Raw genomic sequence first — 7,133 nt, forward strand, 5'->3', positions numbered from 1 at the left:
ATACCATATGCAAGCTGCTCGGCTCGCCCAGTTCGGCACAACACCTTCCCACCACGACGAGCACGACGGGCCTGCGAGCAAGCTGAACAATTGCAGTGCGTCGGCACACCACAACCATGGCCGCAGCAGAAGAGATACGCACAGGGGCCTGGAGCCATCGCAACAAAAAATCTAGAAAAGCAAAAAAATAATAATAGGCTGGAGAAAGGAGAGAACTTGCGGCTAGCGCAGAAATGAAATGCAAAGGAAGGGTATAAGTTAGCCTTCATTTATATAAGAGGAATGCAAAAAGGTCAAAACTGAAAATTAAAGGGGACTTAATGGAAATTATGTTCCCAAGAATAAAGGACAATTAATAAAGGCTTATGTTACCAAAGAAAAAGGAACGAAAAAAGAAGGTGTACTTTGACTGCAGCAATTCCCACGAACAAAACCGCAGATCATTAAAAAATAATACTCTAAAAAATTATAATCCACACACCATTTTATGTGTGCAGTTCTCCAAATTCGTACCAGGAAGTTCACTATATGTGTGGATGAAGTGCAGTACATGATAAAAAAAGCAAAAGAGAAGCACTTTCGCAGCATTGGCATAGCCAGTCACAACTTTTTGGCAACAGGAGGATGCACGCAGTGCAAAATGTGTACACCTGCAGCACAGAACTATGACGAATGCAGTGCGCATAGGAGCACAAAAGCAGTGCACACCCGTACACTAAGAAAAAGGGATACGAAAGAGGAAAAACAATAAAGAAAAATGATACCGATGCAGTGCACAAAAATGTAGCCCAGAAAATGTGCAGTACGGTATGCGTGCACATGCAGTACTGAAACTAAATCAATGCAGTGCACGCATGATTTACTAAAAAAAGCAGTGCACGCCCCAACGTTGAAAAAGTAACAAAGGAAAAAAATTGACCACCCAGGTGCTACCGGCCCCAGCCAGTCTCATAATAGGTCTGCACCCACAGAAGGGGAGTCATTCTGAGCCACAGTGAATGGGGTCGGTTGCACATGGGCCCACAGGTCATAGAGCATATAGCTAAGAGCGCCGTGTATAAGCGCCCAGATAAGTATACGGAGGAGTTCGACCAGTATGCCTTGCCAGCGCTTATAAACAGGTCGGGCGCGCCTTCCGCGGGCGAGGTGGGACTAAACATTAGGACGCACACACAGCGAAACGGGAACCAAGCCGTGCTCACAGGCCGACTTGGACCCAAGTACGTCTCTAAACTAGCCGAACACAGGCCCAACAAGGCCGACTAAGAAAAAACAATAAGTTTAAAATCTGGTGAAGAAGAAGATGGTGCCGGCCAAGAGCCAACAATGCCAGCGTTCTTTTAGAATTATCATCAAATTTGCTTTCTGTTGTTTGCTTATGTATCGTTAGTTTGCTTGTGTGCTGAACCTAGTTTGCTTGCCATGCACAATCGCTTTGTAATGATGAACTCTGATTATGTTAGTTTTCTTTCTGTTCAACTTAGCTTGCTGGTGATGAAATTGTCGTACATAATGCAAACAGGACGCATGCAGTGCAAGTTGCGCACGAATGCAGTACAGAATTTGTCAAATGAAGTCTTAACATACCCAACAAAGCAGTGCACGAACATAAATTTGAAAAAAGGAATACATAAGAGCAAAAACACAAATAGAAAAATGCAAAAACACGTAAAATAATTCAATACAGTCCAGAAGTACACGAAAGTACAGCACAGAACCATAATGAGTGAAGTACATGTATGATTTACTAAGCAGTGCACTCCCATACATTGGGAAAAAGATTACATAATAGCAAAAAGACGGAAGCAAAAAAATGGCAACTATACATGCAGTACGCAATGCGTACACATGCATTACGGAACCCTGATCAATGCAGTGCACACTCCAACATTGAAAAAAAACACATAGGGCAGAAAAATAAAAAAATAATAATTCAATACAGTCCGTTGTGTTGTTCTTTGTTTCATGTATGCAAGATTTTGATAATGTCCGTTGCTTGTGATCAATTGCTTTCGCAGAAATTAGTTTGCATTAGAACAATTATCTACACAACTTTGAAAAATTTAATGAGTGACACCAGAACATACTATGCACATACAAAACATAACAGTCCACAAAAAATAGTAATTATATAAAAATAAAAATTAATATTGATATATCCGTATACCTTTCTAAACAAACATGAATACAGTTCACAGAACGAACATAAGGTAGTTCAACAAGTGTATGCGTGAAGTGCAGTACATGCATAAATGAAGAACGACAAGGGCCCCAACACACACACTTGCTACACGAAGTGCAGTACTCAACATTGGTGTAAGAAGTACAAATGACAAGGGCCCCAATACATAAATGAAGAATGACAAGGCCCCATCAAAGGGGACGCGCGCAAAAACCCACCCGGACCCCACACACCCTAAGATAGACAGGGGGGCGACGGGGTATGACGGACTCGCCTACGCATGCGGCGTTGCGGCAAGCCACGTCGCCGCCTGCTCCGGCTCGTTCCAGGCTCGGCCTCTCAGGGGGATGTGGAGGGGGGGTCACGACCCCCCTCCCCACCCCCTGCTTGGCCTCGCGCTAACGCACGTAGTGCGCTTGGTTGACAGGCGCAGTGTGGACATTCTGTTTTTCCCATCAAAGGGGACGCGCGCAAAAACCCACCCGGACCCCAGACACCCTAAGATAGACAGGGGGGCGACGGGGTATGACGGACTCGCCTACGCATGCGGCACCGCGGTAAGCCGCGTCGCCGCCTGCTCCGGCTCGTTCCAGGCTCGGCCTCGCAGGGGGATGTGGAGGGGGGGTCACGACCCCCCTCCCCACCCCCTGCTCTGCCTCGCGCTAACGCACGCAGTGCGTACAAGAACAATACAAAAAATATATAGACAGCTAAAAAAATTGGGGGGGGGGGGCCCACCCCCCATGTACCTTAACATACAAACAAATAAAAAAACCAACTACAAAACGCAACTATAGGCTAAAAGCAAGGCGTTTTTTGTTTTGGCAAAAAAAAGTAGTTCGGTGTCATAAACCAATGCAGCTTCGGCATGCACACAGGTGCAGCACTTTGCTTGAATGCCAAAAAAATGCAGTTCTCTTATATTGGACAAAGAAGTTCAGCATCAAATGCGATACAGTTTATCGAACACATATCATACATATAAAGCGTGACAAAAATGCCAGTTCGCATAGACCGTGGTCGTCAACAAAAAATAAAATTATACACTTATATATATTGTATCAGTTATTGATATAAAATACACATACATATACAAAATTATCCACATGCACTGCTGCATAAACGAACAAGAAGAAACACAACGACAAAAAAAGTCTTTTTCATACATTGTCTACCTTAGTCAGCACACACAAACACAACATCAAAACCTAGCTATTGTCCACGCACAGCCTTTTGCACCCAGTAGAAAAATAGTGCCCCAAATGACTGTTACTGCGACTGCGTCTGCGATTGCGTCTGCGATTGCGACAGGGAAGTGAGCCCGAGGTCCGCAATCAGTTCACGCAACTCAAGCGGCATGTCTTCATAACACAACATGTTCAAAGGATTGAACAGCAGCTGGAACATGTACTCCGCCTTCCAATCTTCAGCAGCAGGCTGAAAAAAAGAAAACAAATGCAAACAAGTGATTAAAAAAAGGTTGTCATAAAGAACAAAAAAGTAAAAAGAAAACAGAGAAGCTGTTACGTCGGATTTCAAAATTTTCTCAACTAGACGTTGGCCGTCATACAACTGCGTCATCCTCAGAACATAGATTCCGCACTCATTTGGTCCCTGTGCTAGCACGGCCGGGTAAGATGGCTTCTCTGCCAATTTAACCTAGTCAGGAAGGTTCCTTGATTTATACATTTTTTCACCATAAATCGCCTTCAGCAGCTGAGTCATCCTCCTCATCTGGCAAAAAAAAGAAGCACAAGGTAAGAATAACACACATCATGGATCAAAAAGTTGATATTCAAACGAACCCAAAAAAAAGTTGTTCTCGAACATCTAAAACAATCCCTCTTTTAAGTGCACGTGTGAGAAAAATGCAGTTCTGTCGCGCATATGTTGAAGTTCACTACATAAACAATTGCAGTTTATAAAAAAATACAGTGGGAGAAACACAAAGAAAGCTTTACGCTTGGCAAAGAAAAAATAACATACCACTTCAGTGCAATCTGCGTGGTAGTCAGTCCTGCGCCACCTTGTCGTGACATCAGGATGGCCAGTGTACTTCCTACTGTCATGGATATCAAGGGTATGGTGATGCTGGTTCATCGTGTATAAGGAATAATGACCATCCTTGAATCGCGACATCATAATCTGTTTGCATAAAAAAATGAAATCAAAAGTTCTTTCGACACATACCACCAGTACCACTATTCAAAAAATAACTATAAAAAGAAATGCAACAAACCAGGATAAATGACAAAAAACAATGAATTTACCAATTTTGCATCCAACAGGTTTGCGCCGTCGTTCACAAAAAATTTGAACTGCTTAACTGCATCTTCTAATACAAACAAGCTTTGCACAACTGGCAACACAAGATTTCCGTCATTATCTCTCGTCACAGAGGTTTCCATTTAAAGAACGTACTGCACACAAAAAAGAACAAAAAAAGGACATGAAAAAAAAGAATAAAGAATGCAAGCAGGCATGGACATGAAAAAGCCCAGTGCAGTAGGAAAGAATGACAGCAAACATTTACCGTGATAAATAAAGGTGAAAGTAGCAAACGTTCACCGGATTGATAAGCTAAACCCAATTCAGGGTCTTGCTTCCAGTACTTGATGACAAAATCCATGATATACGAATCCATTAAAGCTCCTTTGCCAAATGTATCATAGATATAGTCGATATTGTAAGTATCGACATCACCAAAAGGACCATGCACCATAAAGAACGCGTTCCTGCAGTAAACATACACAGATGGGATCAATAAAATTAGAATTAAAATCAAAACACACAAAAAGCATGAAAGGGCACACGCATCACATAAAAAACTTACTCGCGGTATTTGGTTACAAAATCTTTGCTGAGAACAAGATCCTTTATTTTAATCGCCTCATCCATATATCTGAACCTCGGAGGCTTCAATTTCTCTATAGAGCATCTCAACTTAAAAGCCCTCTCACCTGCCCTCTTGTTCGAAAATACTTCAACCTCATCCAAATGAGGACGATTAATTGCTGCACTCCTAGTCCTAGTTGCACGTGCACACGGTGTAAAAAAATCATCATCATCAACATCATATACATCATGTGGAGAGCTAGGTCGAGAGACACTTCCACCATCAGGTCCAGACGCCACAGTTGTGTTCAAACCAGAATTATCTGGAGTGAGATTTCAATGACACAATCCTCCATAACCACATCAGAACCCTGGGACTCAAACAGTGACGTACAGCCTTCATGAAGCCCCCAATCAAAACCTAAAAACGTGCAGAAAAAACATGGAAGCACTCAGTACAAAACACAAAAACCAAAAAACATGTATAGAGAAAAAATAGAATGCAGCCCACTATTGTATACAGCAATGCAGCCCGCACTTGTATACAGCAATGCAACCCACATGTAAAAGAACAATGCAGCCCACTTCTCTACAGCAATGCAGCCCGCACTTGTATACAGCAATGCAGCCCACATATAAATAACAATGCAGCCCACTTCTCTACAGCAATGCAGCCCGCACTTGTATACAGCAATGCAGCCCACATATAAAAGAACAATGCAACCCACTTCTCTACAGCAATGCAGCCCGCACTTGTATACAACAATGCAACCCACATATAAATAACAATGCAGCCCACTTGCCCATAAAGAAGCGGAACCAAGCAGTAGTCAGCAATAAAATAAAGCGAGGATAAAGAAGTTCAACAACACTTCCTCGATGTTAGCCAGCTATAGAGCATGGCCTTTCTGATGTAGCCAATGTGCTCCACCCCAAACTTAGCAACTCGAACACCATCCCATGTTTGCAAGAATTGAAACATATAGAATCCACAATCATGCCTGCAATAAAAAGAATAAAAACATCAGTTTCACAAAAATTAAGTGAAAAAAACTTGAACGGTATGACACAGAAGGGCTGTAAAGAACGCACCCATTTGGCTGCAATAGGACAATGACATGTTTCAACACAAATCCATCAAGTGTGAGAGGATTTAGCGGCTCATCAGAACTCAAGCTACCTTCTTTCCATGCACGCTTGATATTTTTAACCATCCTCCTAAAAACCCTGACCGCATCAGGGCTGCCAGGTTTGTTGAGCAAGTCAAGAAATTCAAACCGCCTTTTTTTCATATTTAACGCAACTACACAATAATGACCAACACCATCCCTCGTATCTGGCGGATCAAAAGTTGCAAAAAGGACCTGTTGGAAGCATGAATAAATAAATAAAATTATTATAACAAGAAAAAACAGAATGCTATAAAAACAAAACAGGCAAAATACACATAAAAACGTCTCTCACCATATCCTTTTTATCAACACGCTCCTCGGCTTTTAAAGAGAACATCATTTTAACACTCCTGCCTACAGTACCACCATTCCAAATATTTGTCTGCAAATCAAAACCAAAAATCAAATAAGCAAAACAAGTCGTCGCACGAAATCAGAAAAGAAAATGAAAAAAATAAAACAAAAATTTCTGCATTCTTACACAAATATGGTACGGGACAACCATTGTCGAAGATCTCTTAAACTTATCTACCAGCAAAGAAACCCCAAGATCTACAAGCCTTGTAGTGAGCATCCCTTTATCCCAAAAGGATTGACCAACTTCGCCAATGCTAATATCACCCATCTCAGTTTTAAAAGCAATCATGTCCCTGCATTTTTCATGAAAAACTCAAACATAAGATACTAAAAAAAATAACAACAAATAAAAATGGGTAAATACAAAAAATATATAATACATATGAACAAAACAATTTCTAAAAAACCATACTTCTTCTTGTCCTTCCGAGCCCTTGTAACAGCAGCGTACAACTCATTGTATCTTTTCAGAAGAGCTGGATCAATGCTCGACGGTGTCACAACAGGGAGTTCATCATCTGTAATAAAAAAGATGAAGTTCACTTATACAAACAATGAAGTTTAAATATTAAGATAAGGGAATTCTG

Source organism: Triticum urartu, chromosome 1A (assembly GCF_056163025.1).
Source record: "Triticum urartu cultivar PI428250 chromosome 1A, HENAU_Tu73, whole genome shotgun sequence".
In the NCBI taxonomy this organism is placed as follows: Eukaryota; Viridiplantae; Streptophyta; class Magnoliopsida; order Poales; family Poaceae; genus Triticum; species Triticum urartu.